This window comes from Taeniopygia guttata, chromosome 12 (assembly GCF_048771995.1).
Source record: "Taeniopygia guttata chromosome 12, bTaeGut7.mat, whole genome shotgun sequence".
Classification (NCBI taxonomy): domain Eukaryota; kingdom Metazoa; phylum Chordata; class Aves; order Passeriformes; family Estrildidae; genus Taeniopygia; species Taeniopygia guttata.
The window spans coordinates 1,030,290-1,056,223 of NC_133037.1; the positions used below are offsets into that span (position 1 = coordinate 1,030,290).

Sequence of the window (25,934 nt, forward strand, 5' to 3'; positions counted from 1 at the left end):
TTTATATCAGCAGTTATTTTAATTAAGCTTCCCAATGTCATGGTTTTCATTCAAGTCAATTGTTCCACTAAACCAGTGCCAGCTCATGTTTTTAAAAAATGGATGAGCACCTCTTTGGGATTTGTACACCAGGCAGAAGCTGTGCAGCTGCCTTAGGGTTGTCAGTCCAGACTCAAATATTCACATTGTGGCAACAAAAACACCCAGGAATTCTGTTCTACAGGATAGCAACCTGCATGGCAATTAACCAGTGATTAATCACTTTAAAATGTATTCAGCTGACCACTTTGAGAATGGGTTGATTATTTATTTGGATTTTTAACCACTTGAAACAGCCCCCAGCCCCAGCTTCCCTGTGCTGGTGCTCCTTAGCAAGGAGGGAACACTGACTGAGCTTTCAGACACATTTTAGGGCCCCATTTGGAGGATCTGAACATGAGAATAATGCACATTCACAAATATCTCATATTCCATCAGCACAGCTTCCCCTTCCCTGCTTATTTTGCATTTCATTTTCTTCTGTGAGTACAATGGGGACAGAATATCCCATCTCTGGGAGGGAGCAAATGTCCCATCAAGCAAAACAGGAACTTGTGGATGAACTTGTGCTCTCCAGACCAGTTCCTCCACAGATAAATAAACCACAGGGAAATTCAGGTTATCAAGCAATTCTTATGGCTTTGATAGACTAGAAATGGAAAATGTGAAAGGAAAATTATCTCCAAGTAGTTTAAAGTGACTGTAGAAATAAACTAGCTTTTTGAAATGATAAAATACACAATGATATTTCTATTTAAATTCTGATATTTATATTTATTAGCAACAGGCATTTAAACTTCCACATCCCCACCTTTGTATCCCTTTTTAAAATTATGTAAAACAGGATTTTCTGAAGAATTTACAAAAACATTCAAGAGAAGAAGGAAAACGGGCAGGGTGCTCTCCCACAGGCTCATGGTTCATTTTTCCAGCAGGTTTTCCTCTCTGTAGCATCCTGTGATCAAAATAAGAACCACAGTGGCACATTCCAGACTGCAGAGAAATCATTACACTGGCAGATTTGCAGGATCCCATTATCAGGACTTATCAAATATCTGCATTTCTATTGGAAAATAGGAAATTGCTGTTGAAAATGAGGCAGAAAGACCGGGATGGGAGGCATTTTATCCATGCAAAATTCAGGTTACATTTTACCAGACACATTTATTTCCCTCTTTAGGAACACAGACACTCCCTCTGGGACTCCCCCTTCCTCATTCCTTCAGCATCCCTGGCTCTTTTATTCCATTTTCGTTTTCTGGCAGGGGCTGCACTTAACCCCTCCCAGGTTAAGTTTGAGTCCAGGGGAGCTTTGAGCCATGAAAACCAGCCTTGGGAAGCTTTTGGAGCCAGCAGAAATCCAGGGATGACACCCCATTATCATTCCCAAAGGGAATTTAAATTTTCCAAAACTCTTTTTTTTTTTGGCATCCAGACTCCAGGGTACCACAAGAGCCAACTGCAGCGCTGATTTTGGGATGTTTTAAGCTAAACCCAGTTGATGACTGGTACCTGAACTGGTGGTTCTTGCTGAGCTCTCCTCCTCCTCTGCCTTCCCAAGCTGCCCTCGCTGTCCTGGGCATCCCATGAGGGATCAATTGATTGATCCGCTGAGGGATCAATCACCATTTCACACCAGGGTGTCCCTGCCAGCACATGGGGATCAGCTTTAAGCTCCCTCCCCACCCAACCCAGCACATTCCAGCAGCCTTTGGTTCTACAGATTGCAAACATGGTGACAAAAATCAGAAATGATCCTCTTCCAAAGCCACCAGAGATGGAAGAATAAGCCCAGGCTCCCCTGATCCCTCCTGGGACAGCAGATCATCTGGCAGAGGAGCAGGAGGATGCTCCTGACCCCTGAGCCCCAGCCCCCAGCTCCCAGGTGGGCAGAGGGGAGCTGTAAATCCTCTCTTCAGGCACTTGGCAGAACTAATCTCCTTTAATCTCTTCTCTTTATGGCACCTCCTTGGGCTGACAAAACTGTGATTTATGGACTGTCAGCAAAGTCCACAAGGCCAATATCTTCCTCCAGGAGTTCCCTTCCTCCAGCAGCTGCCAGTGGCCAGGGAGGGATTTAAAGGCAGCATTTCACCCACTGGAGCCTCAGAGCTGCACAGAGTTCCAGCAGCAGCAGCGTTCTAAGGCAATAAAAATGAACGTGTAGTGGGTAAATTAATAAAAAATTAGGGTGCTGCTTTGTTGGAGTGCTTTTCCTGTAAGGAGAGTGGAGCAGGGCATGGAAAGCACAGCTGGGAGCTGTGGGGAGGTGTTTGTGCACCCCTGGTGCTGTGGCAGAGCCAGGGACCTGCAGCACTTTTTTCTTTTTCAGGGGTATCAGCCCGTGCCCTGGCAGTGGGAGGCAGAGCCACCCCTGGCCCCGTGGCTCTGGCACTGACCAGTCCTGGGCTCCATCCATTCCCTCCCTGCCTGCTCTCCAGGGAAGGGTTTTTGTGCTTCTTGTGCAGCAGTTACATTTCGAGGCTGAAAAGAGAAGAGGCCCTTGAAGATTCAGAGGGTAAAAATAATTACCTGTGATTCTGAAAATCAATATCTTTTTTTAATCAATCTGGCAAGACCGCGTCCAACTAATTAGTTAAGGAAAAAATTATTTATGTAAGATTAGTACTTAAAAGTCTCCAATAAGATATTCATTGGCACAGTATTGAGGGGGAAATTGTGAAGTATTAACTGACTTAGCACAAACAGATCGAAAAAACAACAACTATTCTGATTTGAAGGAAGTCAACAAGAGAGGAGAAAGCCTTTTTACAAGAGCATGGAGTGACAGGACAAGGGGGAACTACTGTACAGTGACAGGGGGCAGGGACAGATGGGATATTGGGAAGGAATTGTTCCCTGGCAGGGTGGGCAGCCCTGGCACAGGTGCCCAGAGCAGCTGGGGCTGCCCCTGGATCCCTGGCAGTGCCCAAGGCCAGGCTGGACACTGGGGCTGGAGCAGCCTGGGACAGTGGGAGGTGTCCCTGCCATGGCAGGGCTGGAACAAATGATCTTTAATGTCCCTTCCACCCCAGAGCAGTGTGAGATTTTATGAATAACCTGAGGAAGGATATATATTCCTTCCAGGAATAACCTGGAAGGAACTCGCAGGGATCACCAAGTCCTTCCAAGGTTTAAGGTCCTTCCAACCCAAACCATTCCACAATTCTGTGGCTGTACAGACCAAAACTGAGTTACAGCCAGACCGAGTGACTGACCCTGGGGTCACACAGACCATGTGCAGCAGAGGCAAAACCAGCACCAGCATGTTCCAGACCATTCCAGTCACTAACCCCCAGCTCATCCCTCCTCTCCCCATCCCTGAGCCATTCTTTCCGTGCCTCAGGACAGGGGCTGGAATTCCAGTGCAGTTCCACAGCGTGTTCAGCATCTCATCCCAAAGGGCTCCACTGAGTAAAGCCATTCCCATGCACAGGAGCCTCTGCACAGCTGCTCCTGGGTGAGAAACATCTCAAAACATGCCCCCTGCGAGGGGAGAAGCAGCTGCCCCCCTCTTTCCTCCTACATGTGTATTTTGCATCTGTAAACCATAACCATATGATAAAAGCACTGCAAACCTCGGTGGAGCTCGGAGGCAAAACCGATCTGTTTTGCTCTGCCAGTTTGAAAATGGTTTTCTTGATGAAACTCATGAGTCTGCTGGAGACTGAGACACAGATGGATGAGCTGAGCATATGATAAACCTGCTGCATGAGGTTGTAGTTAATTGCCCATCATCTTTTTTGTCTCCCCATAAAACACTTCACGCCCACCTTGCACAGTAAAGGTAACCCGAGTGTCACAAACCATTTGTCTCCTGAGCTGCCCTGCTGCACTCCCCACGCTGAGAGAGCCGTGGAGACAAGACAGATCTGCTGAGCCCTGCTGCAGACAGGCACGCTGCATCTTTGATCAAATGATCTCCATTCTCTAATGAGAAGAAACACCTCCCAGAGTCATTTGCATGCTAATATCTTTATTTCTAAGACAATAAACAGGCTGTGACTCCAGTCAGCATCGACACTGCCTCTCCATGAGCCAAGCGTGGAGAGAGGCCAAGGAACCAAGTCCCTTCCCCTGGGCACAGAGGGGACTTTGGGGCACAGAGAAGGGCAGAGGGGTCCAGGACAAGAATCTTCCCTGGGTGAGAGCCCATCACTGCTGGGCTGTGCAGGACTTGGGGATCCCTGGGAGTTCCTTTCAACTCAGGTTATTTATAAAATCTCACTGCTCTGGGGTGGAAGGGACATTAAAGATCATTTGTTCTACCCCTGCCATGGCAGGGACACCTCCCACTGTCCCAAGTGCTCCAGCCCCAGTGTCCAGCCTGGCCCTGGGCACTGCCAGGGATCCAGGGGCAGCCCCAGCTGCTCTGGGCACCTGTGCCAGGGCCTGCCACCCTCAAGGGAAGGATTTCATCCCAACATTTAATCTAAACCTACCACTCTCAGCTTTAAACCATTCCCCTTGTCAGCAGTGCCTCTCTATCCTTCCTGGATTTCTGCAATCCCATTTTCCATCCTGCCCTGCCCTCGGAGCTGCTGTTGCAGCAGGGTCAGGGGGGCTGGTGCTGCAGGTACCCCAGAGCTCCCCACACCATCACCCCTGCATTCCTCTCTCCCTCCCTTTTTCTTTTCACTGGGGGACAAAAGCTGGCAGAGGCAGGTCATTTCAGGGCAGCAGTGAGAAAGACAAAACGTTGGCAACCAGCACAGCTCTGAACATGCCCTCAGAAAGCTCTGCTGGTGTTCTGCTCCTCCCTGCCACAGCTCAGGGGCAAACAGTGTCACTGTGCTGCAGTGCTGGCACTTGTCCTGCCTCCCAACATCCCTGCTTGTCTGAGCTGGGCGATTCCGGTGGGCAGCACTCACTGAGCAAAGGGAAAATGGGGAAAGGAAACCTCCCTTGCACTGAGTCAGTTCAGAGCAACTGGAAATGGAATTTTTAGGAAATTTTTTTTTTCACAGAAAGAATAATAAAGTACTGGAATTGTCTTCCCAGGGAGGTGGTGGAATCACTATCTCTGGATGTGTTTAAAAAAAGGCTGGACTTGGCACTTGGTGCTATTGTCCATTGAGGTGTTAGGGCATGGGTTGGACTTGATGATCTTGGAGGTCTCTTCCAACCTCATTATTCTGTGACTCTGTGACTCTGTGATTCAGTGATTCAGTGATTCAGTGATTCTGTGATTCAGTGATTCAGGGATTCTGTGATTCTGTGATTCAGTGCTTCTGTGATTCTGTGATTCAGTGATTCTGTGACTCTGTGACTCTGTGACTCTGTGATTCTGTGATTCAGTGCTTCTGTGATTCAGTGATTCTGTGACTCTGTGAAGCCTTTCCTCCATCGGAGCAGGCCCTCTGGAAAGCCCCAAACCCTCCAGAGGTGGCAGAGCTTCCCAGGAAGCTCCTCCTGAGCAATGGAACCTGGGAGGAGGAAGGAGCAAAGGCAGTTAAAGGAATTAGCCCCACTTTCCCCAGAGTCCTCTCCAGTTCCTGGCCCTGATTTACAGGATGGAAATCTCCAGCAGAGAGATGTTCCCTGCTCCCCTCAGGGCACAGCTTGCCTTTCCCTGCCCAGAGCAGCAGAGAGCTGCCAGCACAGGGTTCCTGCTCTTGAAAAGCTGCTGGGAACAAGGAGCACTCTGCTGAACACCTAATTTTGGAATTTGCTGAATAGCAGCAGAAACGGCTCAGGGAAGAGGAACAAACTCTTCCAACATCACCGTGCAGCCTCTGCTGAGGCATTAACAACACCACAGATCACACAAGTGGGACCTGGATTTGTTGTATTGGGTTCTATATATATAATATTGATTATATTTTGTTATACTGGCAGCTCTCCAGAGGGACTCACACAAAGTCTTCACCTTGCTAATGAAGCTGGTATTTTTTATATCTGAGCATGCAGACACATTTGGTTGATTTTGGTTACGTACTTATGGGTTTGTGTCCTTACAGCTCTCAGTGCATTAAAATTGCATGGTAGCACTGCCCATTTGATATTTCACCTCTTTTTTTAGCCTAAAACTTAGTTTTACTCTTTGAAAATATAAGAATAATACCCAAAGGTAAAAATTATATTTATCTAAGACTATGAGTATTATAACCACTTGAGAAGTGATGGAAATGATTAAAACCACTCCTGTCCTGATATAAGGCCAAGAATGGAAATAATGTTGTTAACAAGGAATTAGAAAGCCTCTCCCTCTCTCAGGTTTCTGTGGAAGTGCCTCAGAGATGCCCATTTTCCCCATGGACCTGAGAAGAGCCATTCCACACGCTCTGTTTTTCTTTCTGACTGCATTAAAACAAACACTCAATGGAGGGAGTTTTTCCCCATCTCTTTCAAAAGGCTGCCACCATATGGGGGATTGGTTTTAATACAAGGCTTAGTTTGGGATTGGTTTTAAGGCAAGGCTTAGTTTGGGACTGGTTTTAATACCAGGCATAGTTTGGGACTGGTTTTAATACAAGGCTTAGTTTGGAACTGGTTTTAATGCAAGGCTTAGTTTGGGATTGGTTTTAATACAAGGCTTAGTTTGGGACTGGTTTTAATACAAGGCTTAGTTTGGGGTTTTGCAGGTAGAGCTTGCTGGAGCCTCAGCTCAGCCTTGGGCCCAGGAGGGGAACAACCCTGGGAATTGTGGCACAGAAACAACTCTGTCCCACAGAGGGCTGGGATTACCTTCCCCTCTCTAAACCTGCACTTACTGCTCCACGTGGCATTGTTTCTGTTCATGTCTCACCCATTTGTGTCACACATCTCTGTGGGTTTGGAACTGCACCATTCCAGCTCTGCTTGAGGGGACGGATCCTTGTCACCAGCTCTATTCCCTCCTCTGGCTCCTGCTCCGTGGAAGGTGGCCCTGTCCATGGCAGGGTGGAACCAGATCAAGTTAAGGTCTCTTCCAACCCAAACCATTGTGCCACTCAGTTATTCTGTGGTAAAATGAGCTCACCTGCCCAGCAGGAGTGTGAGGATACCCTGGATCCAGAGAAATGGCATTCCCAACCCATGCACAGCAGTGGGTGAGCAGTGCAAGCTCTTACTCTGAGAAGAAACATGATCCAAGGTAAAACACATTGTCTTTCTATGGGAATTAAGAATTAAAATGAAGAAAATGAGAGCAGGTGAAATGAGGGAAGCATAAAGCCTTTTGTTACATTAGAATTTCCCCACCAGATCTGAGACTATTCCACACTGGAGCACATCAGCTGAAGAACCAACCCCAAAATAGTACTTGAATTTGATAAATAAAATAAATCCCCATCTCTCGGTGGAACAGATTAAGCCAGAGGTTCTTCCTATCAAGCTATAAATGTCATGTGAAGATCAAGTTCCCATCTCACATAAGTGCTTGTCCAACAAAGCACAGCAGGACCTTCCCAGGGAGCTCAAACAGAGCCAGAACCTGCAAATAATCCTGCTCTCAAATTTAATTCTTCCTGCAGGCAGGGCAGTGCCACAACCCTTCCCTTGCCCAACAAGCACGGAGCCTTGCTGCAGCCCAGAGCTGGAGCTGCTGCCCTGATCCAGGTCCTGTCCAGGACGTTCTGCCCTGCAGATCCCACCCCGGTGTCGGGGCAGGACCTCGGGCTCTGGGCACCCCTGGCCTTGCAGGGCTTTGGAACAAGAACTGTCCTGAGCAAAGGCTGGGCACGCCAGAGCTGGCAGAGCCAGGCCCCAGTTCTCCTGCAAAGCAGGAATCCAGGGGTTGTTCCATGAGGCAGCACCCTGTGGCAGCATTTCTGAGAGAGAGGGGGCACGATTTATGTTTGGAATGAGATTTGAGCTACTCCAGCCAAGGCCTCAGATTTGGGCCTTGTGAGGCCTTTCAGCCTGTGACGCAGTTAGAAATTAAGAGTTTGTGGTGCAGTTAGAAATTAAGAGTTCCTGGTGCAGTTAGAAATTAAGAGTTTGTGGCACAGTTAGAAATTAAGAGTTTGTGGCACAGTTAGAAATTAAGAGTTTGTGGCGCAGTTAGAAATTAAGAGTTTGTGGCACAGTTAGAAATTAAGAGTTTGTGGCACAGTTAGAAATTAAGAGGTTGTGGCACGGTTAGAAATTAAGAGTTTCTGGTGCAGTTAGAAATTAAGAGTTTGTGGCACAGTTAGAAATTGCATTAAGGTGTGATGGGGAGCACTGGGCTGTCTGGTATGAAGCAGTTTAGGTTTCTAGTGTGAGGTTTAGGCCACCTTAAGACAAACAATGTCAGCTTGCCAATGAGAGTGCCTTTGTAAACTGTAAACTATATAGAAGTGTATATAAACTGCCATCTTCACACTAATAAACAGAGAATGTTTAATTAACCATATTGGTTTGACGTGTGTTTGTCCTGTCCAGCTTTCTGTCTTATGAGGACCCTGGGTTGGGCACCCTGGACAGGGAGGGATTCAAGAGGCAGCAAAGCCTCTGGAAATCCAATTCTCTCCTCGTTACCATTCTCCCAAGAGTCACTCCAGTGTTCAGAGAGGGGTGAGGAACATACAGCTTGAGGCAGGAATGTGGACAAATACAGGAATTGGCCTCACAGGGAGGAAAAAGGGGGCTCACATCACCCCGGGTCAGTCCTGGAGCTATTCTGAACACACCAGGATAAAAATCATGGTTGAATCTGAGCAATTCATTCCTTGAGCCATAATTATGTGAATGGGAAGGTATTTTTTCCTGCACCTTTCTTGGCCCAGCAAACTGTTGGAAATAAGATGTCATAGCTTTTCCTGGGGATCCCTCTAGCTCTAAATACGTATTGGAGGAAATATTTCTGGGATTGTATGGGAAAGCATCTCCTGCACACTGTAATTGATCTCTGTTGATCCCACAGCTGAGAACATGGCCCTGTTCTCCCTCATTTCCCTTCCTGCCACACACACCTGGATCTTTCTGGCCGCAGCAGAAAACTGCCTGGCCCTCTCAAATGTCAGGGGGCATCACTGGGATTTTTATTGGATTCCTGTAGTGCCACTGGATGTTACCAACAGTGATATCCCGGCCTGAGGTTTTGCTTGCCTCATAAATTCAAAGTTTTCTTTCACAGCAGATGTGGAGCCTGTGTGCTGTGCTGCTCTGGAATAGAAGACAATGAAAATAATAAATTCCATATATTCAGTTCATTTTACCTGGATCTGACTCCACCAGTTCCCTTGAAGCCTGGTGCTGTTGGAACACTCTGCTGATGCCTCCACTGCAGTCAGGGGCTGAAAAAGGAGGGGCAAACGAGGAAAAGAGGCATTTTCCCAGCCCAAGGAATGAGCTGAGTGTGCCCAGCTCCATGCTGAGCTCCAGCAGCTCAGGCCAGAGCTATAGAACACTTGGGCTGCACAAACTCCTGGTTTTCTTCACACACAAAGGAGGATTTTACCACACAGCAGCTGCTGATGCCAAGGCAACTGGAAAGATAAGGAGTGAGAGGAAAAGTTATTACATTTAAAATGTTATCATTAGCAACAACAGGTTTAAAAAAAACCATCATAAACTATTGCCTGCCATGCTCCCTTCCCACTGCCATGGAACCAGCAAATGTTCCGGATGGTCCTGCTGAATGTGGAGCTTAAATGAAGTTTTATCTCCACAAAGTGTTTATTTCACTCTCCATAAAGTAAAAGGCACCACAGTTTAGAAATAATGCATTCCCAGCCCGGAGTATTATGGGGAACCCATTATTTTTATTGCTTTCTGTGTAAAGGATATTTCATATTTAGGGAACGGAGCTGTTCCCAAATAAATAAGGAGGTAGGAGCTGCATTAAAGCCTTGGTGCAAAATACCCATCCAATTATGAGCCAGGCAATGCAGGAGTGCATTGCACCTGCTCCCAGAGGTTTTATAGCCCTGAGAACAATCCCTTATTTGCATGTGCAATTACTGCAGTTGCATTTGCAATTACATCAATTGTCCAATTACATCAGCTGTGTTTCCAATGAGCTAAAAGGAAAAAAAAATACTCATTGCTCTTTGCTGTAATAAAAATGTGATTTGCATTCACAGAAAAAAAGATTTCTGTTTGCTGGGAGATGAAATTAGACTACCTTGGGGTACTCTGATTTTTTTGCATGAAGCCTAAGTATTTCTGTGATATTAAAAAAGGTTGGAGCTGTTTGATAACTTGAGACTGCACAGTAATTTCTTCTCTTGGGCCCCTGTAATTACTGTGCAGTTTTCCATTGTCATCAGAGAAATTATTTTACATTTAGAATTAATAGGACACAGTCTCGGGGCAAGATCCCTTAAAGCTTTCTTTTCCTAATAACTTGGATCATTAGGAGTCACATATATTCCATTTCTCAGAAATGTGCAAATGAAAGAAATCTGAATTCTGAGCTAGAATTCTCTTTCCAGCATTACCAGCATCTGCTGGTTCTAATAACTCCACAGGTGGTAGGAAATCCCTTAATCTTCTCATCACCAATTTCCACGTGTGAAATGAGAGCTTCTGAAAGTGCAGCAACAATCAGAAAAATATAGAAATGGAATCCTGGATTTTTTAAGTGTATGGAACATTTTTAAGTGTATGGAGGATTTTCAGCTCTTACTTTAACAGTTTAGGAATATAAAGTTTTGCTTATTTTCTTCAGCGCTTCATAAAGGCTGTGATTTTCCCTGTGCTGCAAATTTGGGCATCAGCAGAGAGGAATTTCAGTGAGATGTTCCCAAGCCTCTCCCCATCCTCACGCTGAGGTTGTGCAGGGGACAAGGGGAGGTGGGTGCTGCAGGGCCACCCTGGCCCCTGGAAATCCCTTGATTTTGGGCTGGTTTGCATTTTTGCTAAACCCACGACAGGAGGTGACCGGTGCAGATGTGGCCAAGCCACCATCCATGTGCAGCTGAACCTGGATATCCATGAAGAATTTCCACAGGGGATGCTGGAACTCCTGTGCAGGTCCTGCTCCCACACCCACAGGGATGATATCTAACCCCACATTAAAATCTGAACGTTAAAGAAGAAAATAAATCTGCTTTGGTAGATGAATGTTGCACCTGGAGGAAGCAGAGCCTGCTCTCTCCTGAACAAAACAGCAACAAAACCGACCCAGCCTCTGATTTGCTTTTCCTCTCCTCGGAAACAGATGGGCAAAACTCTGGGGAAGGGAAGAGCTGGCTGTGGGTGTCATCTGTGTGTCAGCTAAATTCAGGCTCCTGGCGAGATCAGCCTAACCAGGGCAGACAGGCTCTCTCTGCTGCCTCTACACCTCGAGCTAGGGAAATAGGAAAGGTGGTTTGGCACTGCCAGAGCCTTCCCAGGCTTTGGCACTTTTAAACGAATGTACATTGATTAATGGCCTGAAAAACTGAAAATGGCCTGAAAAACTGACTCTTACAAAAGCTAGGAAAGCTTATTTAATTGCTACTTCAGGTCCAAAACTAAACAAATACCTCTGCCACAGAAGAGCAAAAATTGGAAGTGTTGAACTCCTGTCAGTTGCTCGGTTTTAACCTCGTCAGAGGCGACAGTCTCTGGCTCAGGGGTCTCCTCCTCCTGCACAGTGTTTATCTGGTATTATTTTAATGCACTGTTACCTTTCATATTGCTGCTTTCAGATGTATTTTTCTCTTTCCATCACATAACAGCACACACTGAAGTTAAACACAAGGCAACAGCAGGAACAGATCTGTGACCAAAGCTCAGCTATTTCCACCCAAAGCTGCTGCCTCTCCCCCCACCCAGCAGACACCTCAAGCAGCTGTGCTCTAGAGAGCTCATTCAAACCATGAATTAGACCTTGGGAGGAAGTTTTTCACTGGTGAAAGCGAAATGTTTTACTTCCTTTGAAATCACTCTCCTTTTACTCTGAGATCATTAAAAGCGGCGGGATCGAACAACGGCCATGTAAAACCCAGAGCTCTCAGCTGAGTTACAGCCCCAGAAGTGGAGTTTGTGAGCACTTTCAGTAATTCCTGCACTCCAGCTGTGTTGGAGAGGTTTCCAAAGAACCCTTTATTAACGGTGAGAGTGTCCCTGTGCCCTCTTCAGACGCTGAGGATGGTGCTTCACATGCCAGCGCTGGCCCTGGCACCGGTGGCTCTCTGGAGATATTCAGGGTGCAGCTTCCTCCTTCCCTGAAGAACAGAAAAAACCCTCAGCACAAAAGAGTTAATGCCAGAATGCTGGAACTCAAAATGTCCCTCAGACAATTTTGGGTGTTCCAGGCCCAGATCAGAAGTATTTGAGACCCTGGCAGGCAGCTGGAAACAGCTGTGATTTTGGGTTTGAACCATGGAACGATTTACCAACCTTGCAGGAAGAACAAGAAGTCACAAAAGTTTAGATATTATAGTAGAAGTAGTCACAAAGTAGAGGAAAGAATTTTTGAGTGCTGTACAGGGGGGTTTTGGTTTTGTACATGGGGGTCAGAGGGTTTAAGATGGAGGGATTTGGGCCTGCCCTGCCCTCCCTCTTTCTCCTTCCTCACCTCCATGTTCTTGGTGATGTTGGCACTCCCAGATTGGTTTAGAGTAGAAAGGCACCATTTAATATAGGTAATAGGCATTGGGGACAAACTGTACCCATGTAACACGTAATGTACCATATAAAAGATAGAAAAGCACCATTTAATATAGGTAATAGGCATTGGGGACAAACTGTACCCATGTAACACGTAATGTACCATATAAAAGACAGCAGCAGCCCTGGGCAGAGGGGGAGAGAAGAAGCAGTCGGGAGTCAGAGAGGATGTCAGGGTGTGTGTGTGCCTCTGCCTGAGCTGGGAGCAAACCACAGCAGCTCCAGGAGAAAATCTTTTAGATAACTTGCAATAAACTGCCTTGAGACCGAACAGCAGAGACTGCTGAGCCTTTCTTTGGAAGCTCAGGCTGGAGGAGAGACTTTCCACCACATGGAGCCACCCCTGACTTAGAGGTGAGCTCCGGCACCAGAACATCTTTTTACTTAGTCTGACAAAGGTACTGAGGAGCAAGAATCAGTTTTTATACCAGAAAACAGGGTAGGTTTGGAAATATTTCTGAAAACAATCATTTCTCTTTGTGATAACATTAATTCTTGTCTCCAGTCACATTTTGTTTTCGTGTGTAATTTGTGTGTAACTGTATACAGGGCTCAGATTTCAAACCTAAACAGCAAATGTTATAAATAAAGACCTTCACAGAAAAAAAGAAATGCAGCAGCAAAGTGCTTTAATTTGTATTTGCCAGTTCTGGGAACAATTGCTGTGGATGAATGCCTGGCCCTTTCTGTCAGGGAAACTTTGCTATTAATTCCTCAGCCTGAGAACAATTCTCCACTTAGCAAAGAGCTTTGGGGTATTAAAGCTGGGACAGCAGTTTTACAGCAAGCATCCACAGAGGATGGGCCAGCAGAATTATTGGATGTTTGCTTGGAAGATGGAAACCCATCCCAGAGCCAGCCCCAGTCGTGGCTAACATGGCAAACATCACCTGAAATTCATCAACATCCTACTGAACAATATTATTTTCATTTCTTTCCCTTGCCCAACTCTCCTGTCCCCTTTTCCCTCCACATCATCAGCTGCTTCCAGCCCAACATTTGAGTCCCACAAGGGTCTGTGTTTGAACCCCTGAGACAAATGGGTTAATTGGGCTTTAATTGGTTCCGTGCAAAGACAGAAGCTCTAGAAACCACTGAGAGCTCCTGGGAGGCGCTCCCTATTTTTATGTTAAATTCACTTTATGAGCAGCAATATAGAGGGAAGGTATTTAATTAAATAACAAGGCTTCTTTAGACATTAAACATTTGGCTTTGAGCAAATTAAATGGAAAACTTAGACCCAGTGTGGGAGAACTGGACTGACACACAAACCCACTGTGCAGTTTAGGAAACAAGCTGGAAAATCAAGAGTTCAATATTAAATGTACAGAGCTGTCCAGCACTGAAGATTTCAACACAAATCGTGTGGAACATTTATTACTTGGAGGATTTCTTATTTCTGACTCAGTTTCAGCAGCACTAAATGAAGGAATATTTAGTGATGAGTTTGTAAAGAGGAAGCAGTTTAAAATGCTATGCATTAAGAACTTAAGTTGACCATCCCCTTTTCTTGCCCTCTGCCTTCTGAGCTCTCTTATTGGAAAACCAGATTTCCATTAATAAAATAAATTTATTTCACTCTGCCTGTTGAGCAAGAAAAAAGCTTTGTGCAACTCCCAGCTGTGGCTTTGAGATACTGCTGCTCCCCAGTTCTTGGCAACTTCTCTCCCTTATTAGCATGCCTATTTTTATAATATTTTATGGTGTCTCAGTGTCACTGGGTGCCCTGCAGAGGTTTGGTGGGCACTGTTGCATTCGTAGCTTCTTTTCTCACATTTTTGATCCTCAGAGCTGCTCGAGGTCATCCCTGAGCGCAGAAAACTGAGCTGGGTGCTGAGATTTTTTGCCAAAAATAAATATCAGCAAGAACTGAAGAGACACCCGAGGATGCCAGGGCTCCAGGAAAAGGGAGGGCCTGTGCAGTTATTGCTGCACAGCCCACAGGGGCAAAGGTGGACACACATCAGCCAACCCACGTCCTTCCCAAGCCTTTCCTGCACCAGCTGGCACAGAATAAATTTCCAGGCAAATCCCAGCAAAAATTATGGAAATTGCTTCTCCTACCACAGCACGAGGAAAATGCAAAGCCTGTGTTGTCCCATCCAACTGGTAGTGACAACTTTAGCACCCAAAAATAAGCTGTGAGAAAGGAGGGAAAGGAAGAACCATCTGAGCTGACTTACGTGAGTGCTTTTTTTGGCTTGGAACAGGAATTATTGCCAACAAAGCCCCACACTCTGACAGCCAAGGCCACACCAACCTGCAAAACAAAGCCCAGTGACACAGATTGAAGTTTCCTAAAAATCTGTGAAGGAAAAAATGGTGGCACATCCATGGCCCAAATGAAATTTTACTCTTGTCCTTTGTCCAACAATCAGGTGTTTGCATCACCTCAGAACTCTGAGCACACACGATGAGAGGCAAAGTCCCATAAAACTGATTTCCCGTCTTTAACTGGAGCTTTTTGTGGTTCTCTTTGCTGGGTTTGAACAGAACTGAGCTGTGTTTGTTCAGCCCCACCACCCTGTCACCTTCACTGTCAAATCCAGTCGCTCCTGACAGATGTAGGACAAGCACCTCTCCCAGGACTCCTCGCACACGGAGAGATCAGAAACACTCAGAGTGCTTCATTTGCCTTTTTATGGCAGGGCATTGCTGCCTTTTCCCTCCTTTAATTCAGCACTTTGCTCCCCCAGTCTCTGCTTTGACAGCGCTGCTTCATTCAGCAAAACCCCAAGCCCCCCTTGCTTCCCGTGATCTGCAACTTAACAATACATATGCAAATGAAATTAGTACTGGCAAAAATAATTATAGTTGCTCATGGGAGGATTAATAACTGAAGCCTGCCCTGCTTAAGCTGGGGTTTAATTCTGTTATAGGCACTAGAAGAAGTTAATTCTGTGTTCAGTGCTGTGTGTGGTGTTTAGAGGTGTTGAGTGAATGTCGAGGTAATTAGGTGGAGGGGAGGGGAGGGGGTGTGGGGATACATCCCTGAGCCTTGTACAGAGAAAATCATGGACTCACAGAAAGGCTGGGACTGGAAGGCACCTTAAAGACCTTTTAGCTCCAACCCCATTCCATGTTCAGGAAATGTTCCATCAGAACAGGTTAATCAGAGTATACAACCAGCCAGCATACAACCAAAAATGCTTTATCTATATCTATATCTATATCTATATATACACATACATATCTATACAGAGAGACATATAGGGATATATAAAAATCTATTACAATCCACTAGTGCTGATTAGCTGCTGGATGAATGAACAGCACAACCCTTTTCTCCTGGATACACCCCCGGCCATCAATCATTTGAAAGAGAACAGGATTGACTCATTCCTACCAGGTGGAATGATGCTGTATAAACCCTGCCCTCAGGCTGGGAGTATTTAATAAAAGAACAAGCTCCTTTTTATACAACATTTGTGGGAACAAATCAAACTTGGAGCGGGCTGAAAATCACTCCCTCGTTGCAGCACAGCTCTGCTCTGGCTGGGGAAAGAGGGAAGGGAAGGACACCCACCAAAAACAGGTTGTTGTGCTAAATACCATCTCTGGTGAAACACTGGAAAGCTTAACATGCTTAAAATTGTTGCAGCAATTTAAAATCAAGTTACAAGTTAATCAAATAACATCAGCTTTGCCTCATTTCAGCCCTGGAACAAGCACTAAATTGTGGATTTTAAACAAATGTGAGCACACGTCTGCAGCAGGTCATGTCCAACGTGGATGTGTGTTCCTTGGCTCCATAAAACTTTCATATTTTCCACCTGGATGTTGTTTTCATTGGAACGCTCCCAGTTTGAGTTTGCTGGCTCCAGAAGGGGGGCTGATTGATTTTTATGCTAATCCTAGGTGAAAAGCAGCTGTTGTAGCCACGGTTTGCACTCGGCTAATCCAGCTCATCAGGGCTGTAAACAGGCAGATAAAGCCGGGGGATTTCAGCCTGTAAGGTGCTTAATTCCTGCAATCCGGGGGTTTCCCTGGTGCCCACCTGAGCTGGGATTTGCACCCCTGGCCGGGCTGGGGCAGAAAGGATGGAAAGGCTTTCCCAGCCAGCTCTTCCCAAGGAGGAGAATTCCTTAGGATGGGAGGGCAGCACCCTGTTCACTGCTGCTGGATTCTGCAGTTTGGTGGATGGACAGGGCTTGGAGCAGCCTGGGACAGTGGGAGGTGTCCCTGCCATGGCAGGGTGGCACTGGGTGATCCTCAATGTCCCTTCCAGCCCAAACCAGCCTGGGAGCATCTCCTCCTTTCTCACAGGCAGAGAAATGCCAATCTCCTCCCTGGGGTCAGCAGACAGTCACAGCTCTCTCTTACATCCCTCCTTCTCCTCCCTTTGAGTCCAGGCCCTCCCGATGGGTCAGAGGCTCTGCCAGGTCACTCTGCCCGGTGGGACAGTGCCAAGAGGCCAAGCAATGACTTGGCACTGGCTTTCCTCAGAGCCAGCTCATCCTCCGACTGCTTTCAGAGCTAATTGAGCTGGAGGAGTTTCATTTACTGCCTTTAGCAGCGATATAAAACTGCTGCAGGTTTTGCCAATATCCATTAATGAGAATAACTTCAGAGCTCATTTTTGTCTCAGATATCCAGATTGATTCCTGAACACAAACCCACCAGCTGACAGCACTTAATAGTTATTGCTTCTTCCTTTTTTGCCCCCACAATACAAAACAAAGTTTTCCTCACTTTATTTTTAAAACTGAAACTTAAAGGAATCTCAGAGAAAGGAATACTCAGACAAATTTCATTGTCCACCATCAGTATTCACGACATTTCATTTATTTATTCATCTCCTCACTGTCAAACAAATGCACCTTCACAGTTTCCTGCATTTATAAGGACAAACTTAAAATTATTTCCTCTGTTTTCCACGTGGCTTTTCTCATGATTAATTTGTTCAGACTTTCAGACAAAAACACCTGCATTTATCTCCTCTGGCCAGGTGGAAGGTACTTATCCAACTGTGCATGAAATAAACAAACATACCCGTTACTGCCTGAGGAAAAAATCTTCTTTCTAACACAACTTCCAAATTGCTAAAGATGCTTGAAGAAATAATTTTTTAAAAAACCCAAAATACTCATTTTTGTGATATTTTTGTAATGTAATGTGACCAGCAGGCCAAACAGCTGACCTTTGACATCATCTGATACTGTTCCTAGTGAAAATGGCCTGAACACAATCCCAGGATCATCGAGGTCGGGCAGGACCTCCAAGCCCATGGAGTCCCACCTTGTCACCAGCCCAGGGCACTGAGTGCCACCTCCAGGCACTCCTTGGACACCCCCAGGGCTGGGGACTCCACCACTTTGGGACACACACGCTCCACATGAGCCTCATGCTGAATTTCCTCCTTCCCCTGGAGAAAAAACTCTTGTCAGAGGTGCTAAACACTGTCAGCAGCAGCAGGTCCCTGTCGTTCTGTCACTGCACTTCTCCCTGTGACAGGGGGTAAAAGCCAATCTCCACTATGATTTAATTTTACTATTTAATTGCATTAAGATTACTTCTTAAAACCTTAACAAAACAGATTTAATACAGATGTTAAATGGAAGTGCAGCAGGGATAAAACTGAGGGCTGTTACCAGAGAAGCTCCAGCAGCAGAGGGTTATGGTATTTTTAGTGCCTTATTAAAACAGCACAGATAGGAACATTTTCAGGGACATCTTGTCACATAAATAACTGGACCATTACTTTAATGCATTGTACACTATATAAAACGTTAATAAACCTTCAAAAACAGCTCTACATTATAGAAACATATTTCATATTCCATAAAATATTTGGAAGGTCAGGAGAAGCACCTGGGGACCAGGGATGCTGCTGGAGCCAGGAGAGGACATCGCAGGTGGGAGCAGCTTCAGCTTCACAAAGCAAATCACAACATGACCCTACAGGGAGCAGGGGAGCAGGGTGGGCTCAGCCCAGGGTTCTCAGTCATTATTGAACCAGAACATCATTTCTCACCAGATAACATCCATCAGATAAGATATATGAGCCCCAGAAAGGTCCAAAATATGTGCTGTGGTTTTCTGGAGTAGCTAAAAAGCAAAACAATTCCAAGTTTGGGCTGTTTCTTGTTTGGCTCAGCATGTGAAAGCCATTGTCCTCACTGTGCTCTCCTGAGGAGTGCCATAAATCAGGTAAAAAAGCCACAGCCAGAGCTCCCTCCCAGTGCTGCTGTAATTCACAGAACCCTTGCAAGGCTGTGCGAGTCCCTGGGGTTTGATTTAAGAGCTCCCATAACCTCTTGGAGCCACAGAAAAACTCTGGGTGAACCCAGCCCTGTCTGGAAGAGCCCCTTCCAAACTGTCCCAAATCCAGCTGGGGGTTCCAACACCACAGACAGCAAAACCATTTTACTCACCAGAGACTTTCTTATGGGCTCAAAGGATGGTATTTGAGGTTGGGCAAGAACCAAAACCCCACACTTCTCCAGCCAGGAGTTCTGGGCATTCATTTGTCACCAAGGGCACCTCCTGAAGGCCAGCACTGATGTGCCAAGTGCTTGGCAACTGCACAGGGACAGAAAATAAAACCACCACAAAACTATGAATTATTACTGGAATTCACTGTTCCACTACTCTCCCTTAATAAGGGAAGGGAACAGCAAAAAGGAAAATTATAGAATAAATCAAACATAGAATGGTTTGGCCTGGAAGGGACTTCAAATTTAATTCCAGCCTCTGCCATGGGCAGGGACATCTTCCACTCAACCAGGTTGCTCCAAGCCCCATCCAGCCTGACCTCAATATCAAATAGAATATTATAGCCCCCCAGATCATTTACCCCCACAAACTGCAACATTTTGCCAAGGAAATTGTGAAAAGCCTCACTCCAGCCCAGCACAGGGCTGTGTATCACTGGGTACTCACCCACATTTCCTGTGCAGCAGCAATTCCTGCTCCCACCCCTCTGCAGAAGCAGGGTCTGCTCTGATGAGAGATCACCACACAAAGAAAGGTTTAGAAATCTGGCACAAAATCCACAGGTTGGGTTTCTTCCCCCTTTGAAAACTGAAGACTGACAAAGCCAACTCCAAGCCAAGAAATGGGAGGGATTGCTTGATTTAAATTGTCCTGTTCTGTACCTGTAAAAGAATAAATACTTATATTAATCAATTAGGTAAAACCAGGAGGACAACAGGGCTCCCTGCACTGGTTTGTGAAGAACCAGTCTCAGCTGCTGGGATGTTTCAGCAAAATCATCTCTCTTAGTGGTAACACAAAGCCATTTTAGAGGGAAAGAGCATCAGAACCAAGCCCAGATGTTGCTCCAAAAAAAGGAAATGTCTTTTCATAACTTTTGAGCCCATTTCTTCCCCAGCAAACATCTGATGGTGACAATTGTTCATGGCTGGTATCAGTGGATTTAAGCTGCAAGGAGTGAGAACTGGATGATCCCTGTGGGTCCCTTCCAGCTCAGGATAGTCTGTGATATTTAAATCTGATATTTAAATCCCTGGATTGCCCAGGTGGGTGCAGAATTCAGGCATTTCACTCCTGCTTCCCTCAGCCAGGAGCCCTCAGTGCAGCTGGAGGGATTTTCATTCTGTAGAGACATCGAACTCCTCACTCCCACTTTCAGAATGCCTGAAATAATTTTATATTTTCTTTAAAATAATAAACAAATATTCAAAAATCCTTTTCTGGTGCTTACAGCTCTCCATCAGCTCCACAGACACCAAACAGGGGTCCAGGACACAGCCAGGGGACAGGCAAGGACAGAATTCCTGCTGCTCCCATGGACTCGCTGACTCACTGGTGGAAGCTGCTGGAGAAGGCAATAAAAGCCAAACAGATAATGGCTGCACTGTAGAGAAAATGCTCAGCAATTAAATTAAAATGGAAGATCTTTTCTATGTGCCACATTTGCATCTTCTCACCAGGCAGCTAAAAAAAGCCCCATAAAGAAGTAAAGAAAATATTTAAAGTTTACTTTACAAAGTGCTGAGAAAAATGAAGTCTTGCATACATGGTTTTATTTATGAAAGTGGAGAAACGAAATGTATTTTTGGGTAGGAATTTTAAAAGTGTTAAAATTAGGCATTTAGGCACTGGAAAAGTGTTCCAGAAGTAACACAGTATACCAAGATTATCTACTTAATGGGGTTCCAAAAATAAATTGAATTAAAATTTTGAAGCTTAGGTAAAGTGCATTAAACACTGATAAATTAATAACATGTAACATGGAAATTAAATAGGAATTCTGCCTTCATAGCAAACACACACTTCACCTCAAATAGACAAAAATTAAAAGCACCTTGAATATTGATCACATCTTCAGATCACACTGGAAAAACTATTTCTCTGCATTATATTCTCATTATAGTCACTAAAATTAATGTATAACTATCAGAGAGAGAAAATATTAGGAAAAGGGAACCTGTAATAGTCTTCTTAGGAATTGTATTAACTAATTAATCCTGAGAAGCAACAGTGTCACTCAAGTCATAACAATTTCAATTTGAGCTCCCAAAGAGCTTCCTGCCACTCTTTATTTCTCATGAGTTAAGTGCTTTTTTGGCCAAATGCTGACATTCCCTTTCACCCTCTTTTACCTTGAAACCAGCCCCCTTTCCTTCACTCTCTGCCTGTGAAGAAATTTGCTTTCCTTCTTTTCTCTAAGCCCTCTTTAACTCCTGGAAGGGCACTTAAGGTCTCCCTGGAGCCTTCTGGAGCAGCCACAGCCTCACACCTTTAAACCACACAGGTTTCTGACAGAGAATTGCAGATTTCTTTCGTGTCCTGCAGAAGGTAAATAAAGAAGGGGACACCCTGCAAACACCACTTGCACTTGCTGAGTTTGTTTACTCCCAGATCCAGGATGCTGCAGGTCCCAGGGCTGAGGATTAGCAGCAGCAAAGGACAAGGACAAAGGGTCTGGGCTGAGTTCTGGGACAAACAAACCCATCTGAAACCTCACAGAATAAATGCAAATGAGCACTCTGTATCTAAATATTGGCTTTCAAAACAAAGGCTTACTCAGATTATTCAGGTAATTCAAATTATCAGAGCACTGACAAAGGGAATTCCTGGGAGCTTTGGCTATCAACTGAAGGGAACAGAGTGGGACTCTCAAAGTGGGTTAAAAAGTGCAGCAGAGCTGTTCAAACACTGTGTGAGCTGCAAAGGTTCACAGGCACTAAAAAAGCTGGGTCTGTCACTACAGTACCTTGCAATAGGGCACACCACATTCATACACACAAATACCTACATCACAAAAATGTCTTTTTCATAATACAGAAATTACCAAGTGCCCAGAAGCCAGCTCATAAAGTAGGGCTATTATTAATTTGTAATATCTTGGATTTAATTTGATTAAAACACTCCTCGTTGTGGGAGTAGCTCAGAAATGTGGCTGGGCATTGGACACCCCAGCCCTGAGCCCTGTTGTTTCTTTGGGGAGTGCTAATGACATTTGATTGCTCAGACCTTTGGAATTCCAGAGCTCTGTGCCCCAGCCGAGCCCCCAGCCTCCCCAGGGGTGTTTGCTCAGGGGATGGATGGGACAGGAGCACAGGAGAGGCTGTGAGCCTGAGCCCCCATCCCTCCTTCAGCCAGGGACTGCTGAGAGTTCCCAACCTGCTCCTTGGGATGGGCAGCAGCTCCCCAGGGATCTCTCAGCACATCCGAGACAGAGAGAAGGGCCCGGGGGTTCTGGAGCTCGAGCACTGGGCCAAGCTGAATTTACAGCTGAATTTACAGCTGCACGTGCAAGTACTGCCCAGTGCAACCAGAGCTTGCCTCTGCAATTCCAGATGGAGTGTGCCTAATGTGAAGGCTGTACATACATTTTTAACAGCTGCTGCAACAGTGACATCCTCTTTTTCAAAGGAATTCGTGCCCCGGTGGGAGAAATTCCGTGTGATTCCACAGACACTTGGGCACTTCTGGAGCTCTGCTGTTGTATCATCATTGATCTCAGCCTTCCACTGTGACATAAAACCTGATCTTGGACATGAATAGCTCTGAGAAATACCAGCAGATTTGAGATTGTGCACATTGTATTTAATATTAAATAAAGCTCAACATTTCCCTATTTCTTCCTCTGCTGCTTTATAGATCCAATAACCTTTATCTGCATTCCAGATGTCAGGAGAAGAGGAGCTGCTGTTTGCAAAGCATTTGCAAATGAAAAGCATTACATAAATGTAAGGTAAGCTATTATTGCTGTAGTTCCTTGAAGCTGATAATACCATTACACCCCCAGGGATGCTGGGCAGCCTCTCATAATGAAGTCTAATTCAGCACAGTGAATAATGGAATTATGCAGAAGCAACAGTTTCCTCTTCTCCTTGGACTAACTGCACTCAACGTGGCTTTCTCTGTTCTTCTCACACACCTGTGCTGCTTCCAGCAGGACATTGTGTTCTGGGAAAACAAGCACTCCCACAAATATTCAAAATGCAAATGAAAAACCTTTGCTGCTTTAGATTATCCTTTGAAACGTGGCATCAGAAAGAAAAAAAATAGGGTTTTATGGATTTAAACAGAAAGAGTGAGTTTAGATTGGATTCATTAAATTAATTGTTCCCTGGGAGGGTGGGCAGCCCTGGCACAGGTGCCCAGAGCAGCTGGGGCTGCCCCTGGATCCCTGGAAGTGCCCAAGGCCAGGCTGGACAGAGTTTGGAGCAGCCTGGGACAGTGGGAGGGGATAGATCCTTAATGTCCCTTCCCACCCAGAGCAGTCTGGGCTTCTGGGATTATTTGTGGGGAAGTGCACCCAGCCATCAGTGCAGGGCTGGCACACAGAGCCTGGGTCAGCCACAGTTGTGACAGACACAGAGATTTTTCTAACCACATGAAATTTTGGACTTTTTAAGTAGTGCCAAGCTCAGAGGCAGAAGGTTACATAGGATTAAAAACATCAGTAAATTATTTTCCTACCTTAAGATCATTGAAACTTGTGCCTGTAGAGACATTACACAAAGATTTCTGTATTAAATGCTCTATTGCCTTTGTCTCTAACTTGTTTTTCCTTTGCCTTTTTAGTGCATGAAATAATTTTCAAATCATTAGATACAATAAATTCTTCTAGATGTTTACCACATCCTTGGAGGTCTGCATCCTTATCTTCCTCCACAATTTTCCTTTATCCAATCTGAAATCTAAATCATAAAAATAATAACCAGGAAACAACATTAAAATCTCATTGTCCTCTCTGCAAAATCCATGATATTTAACTCAGTTCTCTGTGACCACCTGCTGCTGTACATTTTCCCCACAGAGAAATGACTAGAAGTTATTTTATGAGGATTTTTGGTTTCATAAGAGTAGAATTGCAGAGTAAAAGAGCTCTAGGAGGAATTGCCCCCTAAGATCAGCCCAACCCCTGCAGCAGCTCAGCTCTGAGTTGTGCCATCACTGTACCTGCCCTGCTCAGGTGGGATCTCTGGGGATGGGGATTGTCCCCAAAAGGACCATATGGATGTGGTGCCATGTAGCTTTCAGCATGACAAACCTCAGAGAAAACAGCCACAAGATTCAGAGCTCCCTTGTATAGAATATATTTCTAAAACCTGTGACGTTACCTTGAGGGAGTAGAAGTTAAACTGGATTTTCAGCCGTGGCAGACAGCACATTCCTGATCCATTTACCTCACGGAATGAAACACCATACTAAGGATGGCAGGAAGAAAAACACAAAGGAATTATTTCACTGCTCACAAAGCCAATCTGAGAGCAGGGTGGTGACCACCCTGAATGTGAGGCCAGCAGCACCCCTGGTGCAGAGTCAGCTGGGGGAACACCCAGCCCTGGGCAGCCCAGCGAGCACAGAGCTGTTTCTCTCAGCGTTTTGCTCAGCTGAGATTGAGAGGCACAGAAAGGAGGAGCTGCCTTCCTGACACAGCTCTTTGGTGGGGCAAAGCACTCACTGTCAGCAGCCATAAATCACAGCTCTGAAGCAGCCAGGCACACAGAGTGCTGGGCATCCTTCGCACACCTCGGGGTATTCTCCAAAGGAGCACACACAGAGGAACAGAAGGGAAAGGGCTGTGATGAGAAGAGAGATTTCAGATATATTTAAGAATACCTGAAAAAGCCTGAATATGACACCCCTCCACAGCTGTTACCCTTTTGATAAGAAACACTATTATTTAAATTATGAGAAATTAAAACCAGACATCCCCAGCCCTAATCTTTACTGAGGTCAGTGTCCATTGGCCTCCACACACACACCCATGGCTGCAGCAAACAGGAATTTGGGCTATAAAGGAGTGTACTGGGTTTTTTCAGCACGAGTTTCCCATTTCATGCCCATTCCATTTTCTGTTACAGAATTATTCCCACAACCACAGAGATCTACCGCATCTAAAAGCACAGCGTGTGATCAAATTAATTTTTGAATGTGGAGGAGATCAGGGACTCTTCACTGCAAATTTCGGAGGCGAGCTCAGTTCTGAGGTGCATAACAAGATTCACAGCACTCCTCTAACAACACAGATCAAACGTTTACTGCAGATGCACTGGAGGCCACGAGGAGACCCAAGTGCAGCAGCTCCACGTGCACCTGCACTCCCTCCCTGCAGCACCTTTCCATTTCCCTGCTGCTGGAGGGAGAAAAAAACCTCGTTTATTTGAAATATGTTTATCCTACCTTGCTGCAGGCCAGCTCTCTTCAGGATTTCCTTTCTCCTTGTGGCACCCTAGCTGAATTTTAGAGGTGATCTCTCCAAGCTCCCCTCTCTGGATGCTGTCCAGGAGCTCAGCACAGCTCTCCTGTGCCAGTTGATGTGCCAGCGTTACAGATGTCTTCTGCCAGAGGAACACACTGTGCCAGCCCCTCCTGCTGTTTGCAGATGTTCTGTAAGTGCTCACCAGTGATGAGAACCTGGAAAAATCCAGCAGCAACATCTTGGGATAACGGGTGGCTGCAGTTTGCAAACTGCCATCCGAGGTGGATAATGGACTTGGCAAAGCACGAGCTGGAAGGCATCAGAGTGTTCACACAAAGCAGACTGGAGGCCATTCAACCATCCAAAAACTGCTGGCTTTGGCACCCAGCCTCCTCTGCAGCCAGACAACCCCGGGGGAGCAGCACATGGGCACCTTGAAGGACAAGTTCACAACTTTGAGTGAGACCAGCTCCAGTTTTTAAGTTTTTACCAGGAGTTCATGGCTCAGTGCAGAGCTGGGATGATGCCCAGCACTCGGTGCCCCCAGGGGAAGCAGCACAGCCTGGCACAGCACCCGCCAGGGCTGGGGATCCAACTCCAGCTGCACTTCACCGAGTGCATCTCCCATCGTGTCTGTGCCACTTACAGCATCACAGTCTGATCACCACAGGAGAAATCCTGCAGCACCTCTGATGCTCTGCTTCAGCTGCAGGTGCCTGCACTGCTCAGAGTGCTGTGTGCTAACTCAGAAACATGGAATCACACA

General features: G+C 45.8%; 1 long non-coding RNA gene across 8 annotated transcripts; it reads right to left on the minus strand.

Annotated features, from left to right (window-relative positions):
* Nucleotides 1-825: 825 nt before the first annotated feature.
* LOC115496972 (uncharacterized) lies at nt 826-25,680 on the minus strand. 8 transcript variants are annotated; one of them, XR_012057985.1, is made up of 8 exons: nt 20,210-20,342; nt 19,426-19,640; nt 18,918-19,065; nt 14,727-14,803; nt 9,162-12,098; nt 7,001-7,092; nt 6,788-6,907; nt 3,999-5,465 (listed from the first exon to the last, which is right to left on the minus strand). It is a non-coding gene; the product is annotated as an uncharacterized lncRNA (long non-coding RNA). The 8 variants fall into 8 exon arrangements; XR_012057989.1 differs by lacking the exons at nt 6,788-6,907; nt 7,001-7,092 and having other exon boundaries at nt 9,162-9,431; nt 11,761-12,098; XR_012057986.1 differs by lacking the exons at nt 6,788-6,907; nt 7,001-7,092 and having other exon boundaries at nt 9,162-9,431; nt 11,415-12,098.
* Between the last annotated feature and the right edge of the window lie 254 nt (nt 25,681-25,934).